This window comes from Hemitrygon akajei, chromosome 1 (genome assembly GCF_048418815.1).
Source record: "Hemitrygon akajei chromosome 1, sHemAka1.3, whole genome shotgun sequence".
NCBI classification, from domain to species: Eukaryota; Metazoa; Chordata; class Chondrichthyes; order Myliobatiformes; family Dasyatidae; genus Hemitrygon; species Hemitrygon akajei.
In genome coordinates, this window is record NC_133124.1 from 88,664,541 (window position 1) to 88,681,623 (window position 17,083).

Here is a 17,083-nt window from a genome sequence, read left to right on the forward strand (position 1 = left end):
TTCAGAAGCTTTGAGTGTTTGAACATTCAGAGATGTCTCCACTGTAGGATGCATGGTCAGCCTAAAATATTGAAGTAAACTATATCATTGTAGCTATTTATATTGTATTGAATCTGCAGTTATCTTTGATCTTAAGGGTATAAAAATGTGATGTGGCTTTGGGTTAGTGAGCCTTTACTGAGAGTGTGTTCAGAAAGATGCCTTCTTGTTGAGATGAATAAAGACTTCTACATCACCAGTTCAGTGTCTCTCCAATTACTTCAAGCACTCACGACATGGTGTATATTTTATAAGTTCCCATAGAGATTTATAAAATCACAAGGGCATACAAAGTGTGAATGCAGAGTCAAGGGAACAAAATTGAAGGGCATAAATTTAGGATGAGGGGAAAGATTTAAATGGAACCAAATAGAGGCAACTTCATGCAGTGGTTGGTGTGTATATGGAACAAGCTGCCAGAGGAAGTGGTGTACAATGACATTTAAAAGATATTTGGACACATATACAGCTAAGAGAGGTGTAGAACAGGAGTTCCCATCCTGGGCTTCATGGACCCCTTGGTTAGTGAAAGGGGTACATGGCATAAAAGATGTTGGGAACCCCTGGTTTAGAAAGATATAAACCAAATACGGGTAAAGGGGACTTAGGTGACATCTTGGTCAGCATGGATGAATTGATGAAAGGCCTGTTTCTGTGCTGTATTACTCAATGACTTTATGACCTCATTCACACTTTCAAGCCAAGATTTCAGTGTTGGTTTAGTGGAACCCTACAGATCATTGGTCAAAGATCCAATACCTAATTAATTGAATTATCACTGAATTCCTCATGAAATTGAGTGGAGGAGCACAAGTCTCTGCACATTTTTAGTACTTACTCTGGAAAAGCTGCCCACTCATACAATTCATCAGATCCATTAACTTCAAATGGAAGGAAAGAATGCAGGCAGAATGACAAAGACAAGGTAATTTTCTTTTTGATTTGATTTGATTTAAACACATCAGATTAATATAGAAGGGTAATTTACTGACAGAAGTCTGATTTTCAGATTTTATGTCATATTATTGCCAATTATGCTCTGGTAGCTTAACATAAAAGCATTCATATCAACATTAAAACTTAACAGGGCAATTCTAGTACATTTGGCTAAGACATACCCTTCAACTAACATCTTGCATACAATAACCTTATTATATTTATCTCATGGTTGTTTGGAGACCCTAACAGGTAAATGTCTGAGAAGTATGATGAGGCACATTATAAAATCAGGTATTTCTTTCATTCTGAAACATTTCTTCCTGTCTGTACGTACTCTTGATAAAAAATATAGTACAAATACCTCCCAACTGTCTGATTTTCAATTTATAAAGCAACAAAATGAATATTTGATGTAGTTCCACAAAGCTGGTAAAACATATGTGGGGTTTTCAAAGTGACAGAAGGTGCATAAACATTGTGTGCTGCTAAATTTGGAAGCGCTCAACAAAGAAGGATCACAGGTTGCCGGGTTATGGCCAGTATTCCTTGATTTGCTCCCAGTGAGCATATGCACTTTGCACCAATGCAATGAGAGTTGGGGGCCGAATACTCACTCCAGAACAAAATGAGATTTGATATGACCTGTAAACAGTTCAACTGCTTGAAAAGTCAACAGTGTTCAAATAGAAAACATGACTAAGATTACTGAGCCTAATAGATTTATTTGTAAAAATGCACCCTGATCCATTTGGAATCCACATACCCAGATCATCTCCACTAAGGATGAATCCCTGGAACAGACAGTCAGACGACATATAGCCAGTGTGTTTGGAACTGGACCACAATAAAGAATTGACTCAATGAAGAAGAAAAGAATACATAATAAGGAAGAATGAAAGTTAAGTCTAAGGGCCAATTCCTTAAGTAGTGCCTCATCTCTTACTGTGTTTGTCCCATCCAATGCACACCTTTTTTTGTCTGAGTGACAAGAACAGGTTAAACTTCAACTTGTCTTAAGAAAACTATTAAGTAGATATTGAGAAGGAACAGCTAGTTAAGAGGGTTCTAAGTGAAGGGGAGAGTGAATCTGGTATTGAAATTGGTTTATTGTTTTCTCATGTACTAAAGTACAGTGAAAAACCTCTTAATACTGTTCAGACAGATCAATTCATTATCCAGTACATTGAGTTACTACAAGGTAAAACAACAGAATGCAGAATAGAGTGCAACAGCTACAGATAAAGTGCAGCACAGGTAACCAGTAGGTACAACATCATAACGATGTACATTGTGACGCCAAGAGTCGATCTTATCTTACTTGGGAACCACTCAATAGTCCAACAATAGTAGGATAGAAGCTGTCCTTTGTCTTGGTGGTACATGCTCTCAGGGTTTTGCTTCTTCTGCCTGGGAGAAGGAGGAAGGGAAACTGTCTGGGGTTAGTAGGGTATTTGATTGTGCCAGCTGCTTTACTGAGTCCATAGAAGGGAGGCTGGTTTCCATGAAATGCTGAGCCATGTCCAAAACTCTCTGCAGTTTCTTGCATTCACGGGCAAAGCCATGGCCATAGCATGCCACAATGCTGCCAGATAGGATGCTTTCTGTGGTAGTACATTGATAAGTATTGGTAGGTGCATAGCGTGAGGTATTTTGAAGGAGATCTATTGAACAGGGGTTTGTGGGGATGGGAGGGATAGCGATTGGCTAAGAGGGAAATGTGAATAAAATCACACACAAATTCATCATCCACACTTTGTTACTTGATGTTGAGTACTAAAGAAGAATCAGATGGGTGCAGTTGCTCACTAGATCAGTCAACATCAATATGGTAAAAATCATTCAGTAAAGTAAATGCAAGATACTTCATTGCACAGTATGTTCCTTCATGCAATGTTATTAGAAACTCTGTTACCATAAAAAGATGTTGTTCCAAGCACCTGTCTTTGAGCTCAATGAACTGAATCTCTGAAAGGAAAATTAATTTTAGTGGGTCTCCTCCCCCTCTTCATTGCTGCAAACAGTTCGTTCAGTTCTGCCAGACCTTCGATTTTCTCAGCCAATGTTCCTACATATAATTTTTATTGCCATTTCCAGGCAGGTATTTTGTGGAAGTGAGGCAGAAGTTTATGTGTGTCAGGGGAAGAAGTTTTGTGTTCATAAAGCTTGCTTGATCTGCTAGGATATTTTATTGTCCATAAAGGTATACTGAGGAAGGGAAGAAATTTATATCACTTATCACAATATTTAATTGCTACTACGTTCGATGTTTAAAAAGTGCTACATGGAGTAAAGGCAAGCCGTTTAGTATGGGGAAAGATTTGAAGAGACAAAATAGGTAATAAATGACAGTCGAACAATAAAATAAAAGGGTGAAAGTGCAAGAGAAAGCATTAACTTTTTTCATTTCCTCAAAGATTCCAGCTAACAACTGAGCTCCTCCAGCACCTTATATTTTTACTTCCAAACTTTGAACTATGCTATATTTTGTTTCTGTGGGGGTGGAACATATTTGTACAGAAGATGGTGAGCCTCTGGAAAATTATGAATAAAGCGATTGAATGCAGCTGGGAAGGTGCCAACATGTAATATGGAAAATAGGCTCGAGATATTCAACATATAGAATGAATGGAAACATCCACAAACACATTAAGTAGTAGGTTATTCAATACCTCTTGATTGCTCCACCAGTCAATAAGATCATATCTGATGTTCTACCTCAGAGGTATATTCCCTGCATGAACCCTACTTCCCTTGATTTGTATTAATATTTAAAATTCACTGATTTCTGTCCTGAATATTCCAAGCACTCCTAGTTTGAAAATATGCAATTCAGCATGGGAAAAGAAAGTACATCTCATCTTGCCCTAACAAACTAGATAGATAGATAGATAGATAGATAGATAGATAGATAGATAGATAGGTAGATACTTTATTCATCCCCATGGGGAAATTCAACTTTTTTCCAATGTCCCATACACTTGTTGTAGCAAAACTAATTACATACAATACTTAACTCAGTAAAAAAAAATATGATATGCATCTAAATCACTATCTCAAAAAGCATTAATAATAGCTTTTAAAAAGTTCTTAAGTCCTGGCGGTAGAATTGTAAAGCCTAATGGCATTGGGGAGTATTGACCTCTTCATCCTGTCTGAGGAGCATTGCATCGATATTAACCTGTCGCTGAAACTGCTTCTCTGTCTCTGGATGGTGCTATGTAGAGGATGTTCAGAGTTTTCCATAATTGACCGTAGCCTACTCAGCGCCCTTCGCTCAGCTACCGATGTTAAACTCTCCAGTATTTTGCCCACGACAGAGCCCGCCTTCCTTACCAGCTTATTAAGACGTGAGGCGTCCCTCTTCTTAATGCTTCCTCCCCAACACGCCACCACAAAGAAGAGGGCGCTCTCCACAACTGACATATAGAACATCTTCAGCATCTCACTACAGACATTGAATGACGCCAACCTTCTAAGGAAGTACAGTCGACTCTGTGCCTTCCTGCACAAGGCATCTGTGTTGGCAGTCCAGTCTAGCTTCTCGTCTAACTGTACTCCCAGATACTTGTAAAACTACTGTCTTTACTTTAAGACTGTGATGCCTACATCTACACAGCCCAGCCAGGAGGAGCCTCTCACTATTCCACTTCTTTTTATACTTCCGGTCACGATGCAAGCTTTCAACCTGAAACACTAACAATTCCTTTCATCTCACAGATGCTGCTTGACTTGACCTGCTGAGTTCCTCCATCAGACTGTTTGTTGTTCCAGATTCCAGCTTTCCAGCATCTTCAGTCTCTTGTATCTCCAGGGGAAACATCTATTGCTTTGTTAAGCCCCCAAAAGAGATTTGTATGTTTCAATGAGATCATCATAAATTCAAGAGATTACACTGTAAATCCAGTCTGCTTAACCTCTCCTTGTGTACTCCTGGAATTAATCTGGTGAATCTTCACTGTACTCCTTCTATCACAGGGAAATTTTTCCCTAATTAAGCAAACCAGACCCATACATAACATTTCAGATGCAGTCTCAACAAGGATCTTTATAACTGGATCAAGACATCTCCACTTCTGAACTCAAATACCATTTTCCTTCTTCCTGACTTGTTGTAACTGTAATTTGCAGATGTAAATGATAAGTTGAGTTCAACATTGCCATTTCAGTAAGAAAAACCAACACCCCATGCAGTCTTCTTCTTAAGGAGGTGCAGAAGGCAGCCAGATTCAGTTTCAGATGTATTTCTTACATGTACATTGAAACATACAGTGAAATGTGCCATTTGTGTTAACAATCAAAACACTCAAGGATGTACTGGAGCAGTTCGCAAGTGTTGCCACATATTCTGGCACTGACATAGCATGCCCACAAGGTTCAGCAGAACAACACAAGTAGCAACAACATCAACAACATCAGCAAATCCCTCTCTCCCACCCAACCTGTCACTCACACACATGGATGGGCCTCCAACCACCAGTCCCTGGTCTGAGCTCACAGACATCAGGCCTTAAACCTCCAGACAAGCTCAACCTTCAAGCCTCTATGCCCAATCTCGCCGACTTCAGTCTTCTACCTCTGAACTCGTCAAGCGCTGGAATTTGACCTTGACTACTTCTCTCCAGATTTGGCCAACCACTGGGGTTCAAGCCCAGGGCTCACATATCACAGGTTTGACTTTTGGGTCTCAATTGCCGGACTTGCACAGATTTCTGACCTCAGTGACTTGGGATTTCACCAACCCTCATGACTCTCACCCGTACCATTGAGTCCATCGTGTAACGTTGTGTTCATTGTTGAAGTAACCTCTAACTAGTGCAACAGCTATTTAGATGGGTGGGTGAAAGGGTTTGGGGCAGGAGGCAACTTAACTGAAGATCACTACAGTGAAAAAAATAAACATCAACATGCACTGTTTGGGTCTATTTCCATAATTTCATTGCTATCTAATTACATGTACCTTTGGGACATATTATTCAGAGTAGGGATTGGCTACTTTGAATGGAAGTAGGAAAATTTCATTTGCTCTAAAAAGTGATTTTAAGTGCTGATAAAACTTGAGTGAGCGTGCAGCTGTTTTAATGTATACTGACTGAATGATCACACAAATCCTACCCAACCTTTACATGGACTTACCTTGAAACTAAACCAAACAATTTTTTGAAACTGCACAGCTCCTGAGGTCCTGTGGGCACCAGAGACAAATTTATACCCACATTAACACTCCTTTGTTGGTCTGAAGGCCATTTTGTCCTCATATGTGTATTTCTTCATTTTCATTAAACTGTATGCGGTTTAAATTAACGATCCCACTCAATTAGAAGGTTGTGTTCTGCCTGCTGTTTTCAATGATTGCCGTATGCTGCCAGCCTGATGCCACTGATTACTGGGAGCACAAAGCAGCAGGGACCCAGTGGCTTTTGCTGTGTTAAGTAAAGGCAGCCAGCATGTTTTAAGAGAGAGGTGTATTTTGGCTGCATATTGAGAAGTCATTAACATTACAGAAAGCCTACAGCTTGATTTCAAGGAAAAGCACCACAGTTCTGGTGAAGAGCTTTGAGAGCAGTGACAACCTTTTTTCCACTTAATTGGTCTCAGTTGGCAACAAGAGCAAGGAGCAATATAGGTAAATAGACCAAAAACAAAAATTCTGATTCCAATTCCTGGACTGATAGTCCATGATGTACTACACCAAAATGTTCAATTAAATAGACACAGAAAATGTTGGAAATATACATAAGGCCATGCAGCATCTGTGATGAGAGGAAAGGTGATGTTTCAAATGAATGGCTTTTCATCAGAATTGGGAAAAGTTAGAAATGAAACAATCAGAGAAAACCCTTGTTTCAATTCTAACTTACCCCAATTTTGAGACTAAGCCATCAACCAAAACATTCATTCTGTTTTTCTTTAAAAAAAAATGACCTGGTGTGAATTTCTAGCGGTTTGCTTTTTTACTTCAGACTACCAACATGTGCAGCATTTCACTAAAGAAATTTAATGACCTGACCGAAATTGTCACAGTGATGTATAAATCTTCAACTGGAACGTCTGACCAATTATAGACTCAACTCAACCCATCACGGAAACCAGCCTCCTTTCCGTGGACATTGTCTACACTTTTCGCTGCCTCGCTGGTAAAGTAGCCAAAATAATCAAAGACCCCATCCACACCAAACATTCTCTTTCTCTTCCAGCAGAAGATACAAAAAACCTGAAAACCCAGGATCCAGACAACTTCTATCCAGTTGCTATAAGGCTACCGAATGGTTCCATAGTATGATAAGATGGACTGTTGACCTCACAGTCCACCATATTATGGTCTTGTATTTTATTGTCTATCTGCACTGCACATTCACTGTAGCTGTAAAGCTTTATTCCGGATACTGTTACTATTTTTAGATTTTCTCACTGCTGCCATCAGGTAGAAGATAGAGCTGCCTCAGGACTACCCTCCCCCCCACCCCCCCAACCATCAGGCCCTTGAGCAAAAGAGAATAACTACATTCATTCTATTTATAGTGTTCCCACAACCAATTATCTCACTTTAATGACTTTATTTCTTGTTATTTCATACTCTTGTTACTTATTTATATTTCCATTTGCACAGTTTGTTGTCCATTGATCCTGCTTAGAGTTAATGTTCTATAGATTTGCTGAGTATGTCCACAGGAAAAAGAATCTCAGGGTTGTATGTGGTGACATGTATGTACTCTGATAATAAATTTTACTTTGGACTTTAGATTTCAAGATACAGTATGGTAACAGCTCCATCTGGCCCAAAGAGCCCTCGCTAACCAATTAACCTATTAACCTGCACATCTTTAGAATGTGCAACACCCGGAGACTCCCAAGTGATCACAGAGAGAACATACAGACAGTGACGGAAGTACGTCCAGGTTCCTGGCATGTGTTCTGGTTTCCTCCCATAGTCCAAAAACATATCGGTTAGTAGCTTAATTGGTTCCTGTAAGTTGTCCTGTGATTAGGTTAAGGTTAATCGGTGGGTTGTGGGTGGCACTGCTCAATGGGCTGGAAAGGCCTGTATCTCTAAATAAATAATAGCGTGACGCTAACCGTTACACTACCGTGTTGCCCACTATCTTTTTCTTGTGCAACCTCATAGATCATTATAATGAAGTGATCTGCATGGATACCTTACAAATTTTTCACTGTATGTGTGACAATAATAAATTCCAGTTCCAATTCATTGCCAATGGCACCACAAGCCTCTTCAAATGCTCAGTTCACTGGACTCTGCAACAACTTCCACATACACTCAGTGCACCTGCTCATTAATGCAAAGAGCTAATCAGCCAATCACATGGCAGCAACCCACTGCATAAAAGCATGTAGACGTGATCAAGAGATTCAGGTGTTGTTCAGACCAAACATCAGAATAGGGAAGAAATGTGATCTAAGTGACTTTGACCTTAAAATGATTGTTGGTACCAGGTGATGTGGTTTGAATATCTCGGAAACTGCTGATCTCCTGGGAATTTTCACATACAATAGTCTCTAGAGTTTACAGAGAATGGTGCAAAAATCAGAAAACTTCCAGTGAAAGTGGGTGAAAATGCCTGGTTAATGGGGGGAGGGGGGGTCAGAGGAGAAAGGCCAAATTGGTTCAAGATGACAGGAAGGTGATAGTAACAAACAACCACGCATTACAACATTGGTGTGCAGAAGAACATCACTGAATGAACAACACGTCAAACCTTTTAGTGGATGGACTACAGCAACAGAAGACCATGAACATACATTCAGTGGCCACTCTATTATGCACACCTATACAACTGGAAACACACATAAAATGCTGGAGAAGCTCAGCAGGTTGGGCAGCATTAATGGAGAGGAATAAAGAGCTGACGTATCATGCTAAGATCCTTCATCAGGATTGGAAAGAAAATAGGAAGAAGTCAGAATAAGAAGGTGGGGAAGGGATAAGAGTACAAGCTAGAAGGTGACAGGTGAAACCAGGTGAAGAGGAAGGTAGGTGGCTGGAGGAGATATATGAAGTGAGAAGGTAGTCATGGTGGAAAAAACAGAGCTGAAGAAGAAGGAGTCTGATAGGAAAGAAGAGTAGACTATGGTAGAAAGGGAAGGGGAGGGGCACCAGAGGTAGGTGATAGGCAGACGAGGAGAAGAGGAGGAGCAGAAGGGGAGCACAATTATCTCAGCTCAACAGAGATTCAGCTTTTCTAATCTGTGTTATTCACTTCTTGATAAATGTGGAGTAAATCCATTTGGGTAGAGACCAGAGACACAACAGACAGGAGAGGGTGGAATCCAGAACAACCGTCCACTGCAGGATGAGCAACATCTGAGGGGGGTGGGGGGGAGGAATTGTCAACATTACAGGTCAAAACCCTGCATCAGCACTGAGAGTGGAGAGGCATGACTTCTAGTATGAAGAAGGGAGGCAGGAGACAAAGGTGATTGAGGAAGGATATAAGGTGACAGGAGGTAGTGCCATGAAGGTGGGGAGGGCAGAGGTGGCATCAGGGCATGGTGGCAAGTGAATGATAAATGAAGGCAGAAAAAGAGAGAGGAAGGAGGGAAGAAAACAGGTGGATCAAGGAGGGTGGGGGAAGAGTGTGAAGATTCAAGACAGATAAGCTGTAACCCAAAGGGTTGCCAGATGTGGAATCTGATAAGGAGATGAGAATAGGAACAGAGTAGAGGCGAATGGCAGTTGGAAACAGAAGCAGATGTGATTGATATCCACTCCTTATTTTTTTGCTAATCTTGCTTTCTAAACAGAGCATTTTGTAAGATGAAACCATTGTAAGTAAACTTCCAACAGTTTGCTGAACTCTGGTCAGAAATAGAAGTCAGGTTTCAGTTCTTGAAATGTAAATGGCAAGCACTAATCAGCCTGAGGTCAAAACAAGTATTGTTTAAAGGCCAGCTTTGCAAATAAGCTCTGTGTTTTCAAAATGAGACATACTGTCTATAAAAAGTCGCTGCACCTGCTTTATTATTGCTCAAGAATAGAGTATAAAACAATGTATGGATTCAAACATAAATGAATTGTGTTTTAAACTTTGTTAGCTGGAAGTATCTTCTCCTTGGTAAGGAGAGGGGAACCACCACTCAAATAGCAGGTATTGGCAGCTGAACTCGCTATAGAGAATAAATAGGGAAGAAAACTAGTTTTTGAAGATTGAGTAGTTACAGTATAATCTCACTTTAATGAGAGTACTCATGGCAATTTATATCCAATAGGACTTAAAGCCCATGAGTTTATAACTTCATGGTCAGCAAATGCAATACATCACACAGATTGGTGGGTGGAGGGAGGGGCCATGGCTGAACTGTGTATACAGTGTGTGGATAGAGAGTGAGACTGCATTTCCTGTGTTGATGAGAATATCAGGAAGAAGTCAAGATTGATGGTGTATTTGGTCCATCTGGCTGAATTCAGTTAAAATATCTCAGCCTTGACCTGAGGACTCACATGCAAGACTCCACCATTAGTGAGGCTGGGGATGTTCTGAGAACAGCCAGTGAGCTGTTCCAAGCTCTCACCTCTGGTGAGCTAATTAATTGTCCAACACCGTTCACAACTAGAACTTGCATCTGTACAATAGTTATGATATTGTTCCTGTAACGTGCAATAGCTATGTTATAGTTTTACTAGGCTATGATCCCATTCTCAGGTGGCAACACACAAAGTGTTGGAGGAATTCAGCAGGTCAGGCAGCATCTGCACAGGAAAGTCTTCCAGGCTGAGACCCTTCATCTGGACTAACCGATACAGTCAGTATAAAAACGTAGAGGGAAGAGATGTTGAAAGAGCTGGCAGGTGACAGGTAGATCCAGGTGAAGTGAGGTGGTGTGATAGGCAGAGTGGGGTGGGGGTGAGTGGGAAAGGTATCAGAAGCTGGGACAGGTGGAACTGACAAAGGGCTGAAGATGATGAAGTTTAATATGAGACGAGGGTGGAACATGGAACAAAGGGAGAGAGGTGGGAGGGGAGAGATAGTACCCAGGAAGGAGACGTGGTTGTAGTACCAAGTCTGGGTGAGTACCAATAGTTGGAGAGCAGCAGGGATCACAGAGGGGAAGCAATGGGAAATTGTCTTACAGAGTTCCGGAAGAGAGGAAGTAAAATTCTTCTAATTCTTCAACTACATCCTTACCTAGACTCGCTGCTACAGCCATCTTTGTTACCTGATGCTGGTCCCAGCATGCCTTTCTGTACAATGGATGTTTATGGCAAAGAAGGGGATTGGCAGGCTTTGGCGGTATTGATTGGGGTGGTGTACATTCATCTGCTGCTGATAGTCTTTGCAGGTGAACTGGCCTGTGCACAACTTTGCTGTGTCTGAGTTTGTTGGCCAGGTCAATGGCCAGTGGTCTGTCTTGTTTTCATTCTTGCTGTTACCTTCAGTGAAACAGCAGAATTGCCAGCTAGTAACTTCAAAGGGAGGTTGAATCAACTCAAAATGTGTCTGGGATCACATGTGAACCATACTGTGTAAGGATGACAGATTTCCTTCCCTGAATAACATTAGTTAACCAGATGGGCATCATTACTAAGGTCTAATTGTTGTTTTCTTCAAATTATTAACAAGATTTAAATTCTACAGCTGGCTTGGTGAGATCTGAACTCAGGTCTCCAGACTGTTAGTCCAAGCCTCTGAATTAATTGTCCAAAAAAATTAACCACTGTAGCTAAAATGTGGAATCCTTCTTGACAGTGGAGAAAGAAAAATGACAGTGAAAATGAAGAGATGCCATCATTTAATTATACACCTGAAATCTGTGGTGATGTGGTCAACACAGAATTAGTTCAATTTAGAGAGGCTTCAATTTTACTTTATATAGAGCAGATCTTTCTTGTTAATAAACAAGTTCAGACTGCCTTCTGGCTTTTCACACACATTGAGGGCTACAATTTCAATCAGTCCACTGACTGATCCCTCGCACATGATGAAGGCAAGGTTAGAAAAGAGAACACACACAAAGTGGTGGAGGAACTCAGCAGGTCAGGAAATAAGGTCAGGACTCTATGGAAATAAATAAATAGTGGACATTTTAGGACAAAACCCTTCATCAGGACTTGTGTGCACGTCCTTATCTCCTGGTGGAGTCGCTGTCACAAGAAGCTTTTTTTTATGCTCATCATACAGCGTGTCTTGGGCATCTGAAACCTGGTGGAGCCCATCCCTCTCCAGGTTTTTTTTTTACGAAGTCAAGTTGCTAGCTCGACACTCAACCCAGGCACAGATGGAGAGCATGCAAGGGAGCCGGCCAGATTCGAACTCGGGACCTGTTGCCTTGAAGTCTAGCACTGATGCCACTACACCACCAGCCATCATCAGGACTTGTGTTGAGCCAAAACATCAACATATTCATTTCAATTGACGTTGCCTGATCTGCTGGATCCATTGTTACGGATTTCCAGTATCTGCAGAGTCTCATAAGTAAGGTTAGAGAAGAGATCTACAAGAATCAATTCAGTGGGAAGGGCAGCAGGGGAGGGGCTCAGTATTCAGACCCTCAGCATATACATTAATATAGCCAAGAGAGTAGCCGGAAAACGTAATAAGAGTTAGTGGAAGAATATGTCAGATGTGAAGATTTTCAGCTGAAAAGGGATTTGGTCCCAGCTATTAAACTATTAATCAATTAACACATTATGGCACTGAGGTGTGGTTGCTGAGTAAAGAGGGATTATCCCAACCCCTGCCCACCATCTCAATAAGCACATTAAGGTCATAATCAGTTGTTCTTACACTGTACATTCATAATGTGTATAGAGTTAACACACTCCTCCAGGTACAAATTTAAACCAGCCTAGTAAACACACAGGAAAGATGGGGGGAGGGAAGAGGTTAGCAAACAAAATCAAAAGTTGAAGATAACATATTAATATGATCAGAATCAATATCCAGTAAATCTATCACTTTTTTTTGCATGTCACCATAACTCTCATGTAAAAGAAGTTGTTATGATTTTAGTGTAATCCCTGGAGGATATGATTCTATATATGCCGTGAACTCCCCCCCCCCCTCCCAAAGGCCGATAGGTTTTATTATTTATTCCTCTGTGGACTACACTGTCAGATACTTGTCACATCCTTACAGCTCTGAATTATTTATCTCCCAATTTTTATGCATGTCCCTCGGCAGCGATGTAGGCTGGAAGGATTTAGCTGTTTGATGTTTTATCTCCTCAAGTGACTTAAGACGGTACAAACCAACCAATAGTTTAACAGAACTGCCCCAGTTCTATTAGCCGCAAAGACCTGCCCATTCAAACAGCTAAGTAATCCTCTAAGAGCCTAGAGATAAATTCAGGCATGAAAGTAACTGTTAGGAACTAGACAACATCCAAACTGTTCCCATTTAATCCAGCTCCCAAGGTGGAGAATAATTATAAGTAAACATATGCCTTCATTATTTGCTTTGGTGATCTCTAATACCCAATCTTGTACACACACAAAAAAATTATAGCCAAGGATTAAATGCAATCGCTGATGGATTTTATACTTCTTTGAAATAGAAAGATGTATTTGCTGTGGAGATTGCTACATATATTGCCTTTCAGTTCTATTTCCTCACAAAAACCATTCTCCTCAAATGAATTTTTTGTAACATAAACATTGCATTTAATCATTTAGATGAGAAAACACCCTCCTAAGCTTTGAAATACTCTGGAGATTGTCCTAATATATTGGAGTCTGAATGCACTAAATAGAAATACCTGGCAGTATAAGAGCTGCATGCATTATTGTGATAAATAGAATTGAAAACCAGTTCACCAAAACATGCAGAGGGAGACTTACTGCAAGCAATGTTCCCTCTAAATTTGTAATGACCAGTGTGCACAAAAATCTTGTGCTGTGCAATTTTTTGTCAGTGACAACAACATGTGCACACTCAATAATTTCTTCAATAAAACAGTATAAATAAGCCAGTTCTAAAATCAGCAGACAGATCATTGCAAACTCCACATTGTCAACGCCATCCGGATAAGAAAATGGAAAAGGAAATGCAATTATGTATGATTGTGAAATATGCTTAACATGCCAATGAGGTAGAGGGTGGCAACCTTTTGTGCGCAGTTTAAATTCCTTTGTGTGCTAGTAGCAAAATATGTGTGTGTGCACATATATGCACACCATAGAGGGAACATTGACTACAAGCTATAATATCCAAAGTCAAATCATCATATGAAGCTATAATGCCCTTTTATCTATGTATCAACTTCATGTTAATTTTCTAATTAATTGGCGAACTAAAATAACGTTATTGGTGAAGAGTTGAGGATATCAAATAACACACACAAAATGCTGGTGGAACACAGCAGGCCAGGCAGCATCTATAAGGAGAAGCACTGTCGACGTTTCGGGCCGAGACCCTCCGTCAGGAGTTGAGGATATCGTTAGTCAGTTCAATAGAACAAGAAAATGGGCTAATTTTAATTTGTGTCAATATTGTGATATTGCATCAGTTGAATTTTTATATTTCACTCATTTTCATTTTAAGAGATGTTATTTTGGATGTTTTACCCCATGGTTCATTTAAAAATCCTCTTAACGTGCTTTGGTTAAAAAGAAAAAAAAGTTTCATTTAAGCTGCTCATTCAAATACCATTACAAAAGTACCATTTTTTAATTTAAAATACAGAGTTTGAAGTATCACCCGCAACTTCACTTGTAGCTCCTAAGATAAACACCAGGCAATAAGAATGCAAAAACCTGAGCATGAGTAAATCTTCATATCTGTGTCATTATTCAAAAAGAGCATGTTGATAGGATGGACCATGCCCTCATGTCCCAGGGTCGCTTGTTGTAGCTGCCTGGGGAGCTAGAAAATTATTCCTGTGCTACTTAGCTGCTATTTCCTTGCAAACTTAAATTCTGTTTCAATTATTTATCCTATTCCTTTATTTTATCCCCTCTTTTTTAAGGTATCATTATTCTTCTCAGGACTTCACTAGTGTCCAATCTCAACCTTGTTGTTGTAAACTAAACAAAACTTTGTCTAACTCAGGTATGACCCTGGGAAGAAATTCTGCTCTTACAATTTCATCATTGCAAGGATCACCATAACATCATGCTAACTCAACCCATCACTTAAAACTTCCTTTTAGGGCCTTGTGACTCCCTCTTCAATTAATTTGAAGGTCTCCTGCTAGTTACTATCTTCCTCACAATTTAAACAAAGTTCATTGACGATCCAGCTACCAGAACCCTAAATATCACCAATCCCATTCCATCACCTTTCTTGCTCTTTGAACTCACTGACTGAGAGTCCAAAAATTCCTTAAATTCAGATTCTTCCCTTCGCACTTAAGCCATTGCAGATTTAATCCTCCTCTATTCCTACTGAATCCACCTGCAGTCATACCACAGATGTCATAGTCCATAATGCACCCTATCATTTTTAGAAAAGTATTAGCCTGCTATTAATGACAAAGTTCATATTCCTAAAATCCTGAATATCAAATGTCATTTTCACAAAAAATTCAATTTTTCTATAAACTTCCATCTGTAGAAATTATTCCAAACTTTTTTTTTGCTATTGCCAATCAGAACTTCCCTATACTTTGGATCTGTTGGAATACCGGAACTGAATAAAACCCCTTGCTTCTTTCAAGTTGAGTGGTATTCAATAAAAAGCTGCTACAACAGATGTAAGGCAGAGAAATATATAAAAAGATTTTCCAAAAAGAGACTTTAAAAACCTTACTGATAAATATCTTAGTAATCTAGCTGAGCTGCTATTGTGCGTCAGTTTGTTTGTACCGTGACATCATTCTCTGCCACAATACAACCATGCTGAGGCATTGAAGGCAGAGGATGTACTGATTGTAAGTTGTGGGCCACACAGGAAGAATGGCTTTCAGTGGCACTGGGGCATTCACGTTTGACAGAGCAGACAATGACATTACAGCAATTGGTGTGCTGTCAGAAAATGTTAAAAGATTCATTATCATCCTTCTGATGCCACTCAGAATTCACAAGATAACTATCCCTTTTATAGAGACGAGTGCAGGGTGGTAACAGAATGGGCAAAGGCAGTGTTTAATGGGCTTTGTGAAGAACAGGTAGAATTACAGGTTGCAATCCCCAAACAACGATAAAAACTCCCAGAAAAATCCAAGAATATAAATCAGACTAAATTTATTCAATCTTGGAATGCAGAAGTATGAATAGGCAAGAAGTAAGGAATACAAGAGGGGAGAAAAAGAAAATCAAAAAACTGCAAATGCAAATCTAAAACATAAAGAATCGACAGAAAGGCAGCATCTACAGAAGAGAAAAGGCGATGTTTTAGATCCATGGCACAGCATCAGAACTGGTGAAGGGTCATTGACTAGATTAACTCTGTTTCTCTTTCTATGGATGCTGGTTGGCTTGCTGTGAATTCCCAGCTATTTCCACTTCCATAAGACATAGGAGAAGGAATAGGCCAAAACAGCTCAAATATGTGCTGCTGTTCAATGAACCATGGCTGATCTGATTGTGCCCTCGGGTCCACTTTCAAGCTCAGTTCTTAAGATCTTGACTTCCCTGAAAATTTCAATTCAGTTTCAGTCTGATGGATGAAGGAGTTTTAGTTCTGCCCATGTAGTTCAATGATCCCAAGGTGCTGATGGCCGAGATGGAGGGAATAGCTTGTAGAAAATTTAGATCATAATAGAAAACAAAATAGGAACACCAGATTTCCTAAGTATAAACAAGTAGGAATTATTTGTATCCAGTATCCATCAACATTGAGGAGTCAACTTGAAGGGTTTCCAATACTAAAGTGTAGCTAATAGCCAAAAACAAATCAATGCAAAGGCATTGAATGGACCAAATACTAATGCATTAATGACTGGCAACTGGCTGTGACACCAAGGCAGGCAGATGCAGTTTGACATTAATGGAGAGATTTGCCTGTGGTCATGCACCAAAGAAAAAAATGAGAGCCACCTGCCTCTTGCCGTCAACTCAGTACTCAGATGTCAGACAAGATTAATTAGCAGCCGGCAGTTTTTCTGTTTTCCATTGATAGGTAAGATGCATCTCCATAATGCGAGGAAACATTAATGCTGTTTGCAAATCAGATCGACATTGAAGGACGCATTTTTATATTGCTGGTGCTAG

The 17,083-nt window shown here is 40.0% G+C and overlaps 1 protein-coding gene across 14 annotated transcripts in view; it reads right to left on the reverse strand.

The window, feature by feature from the left end:
* LOC140728571 (receptor-type tyrosine-protein phosphatase mu-like) overlaps window positions 1-17,083 on the reverse strand; it is a 994,862-nt gene that overhangs the window by 951,305 nt on the left and 26,474 nt on the right. The gene's annotated exons all lie outside the window — the stretch shown is intronic.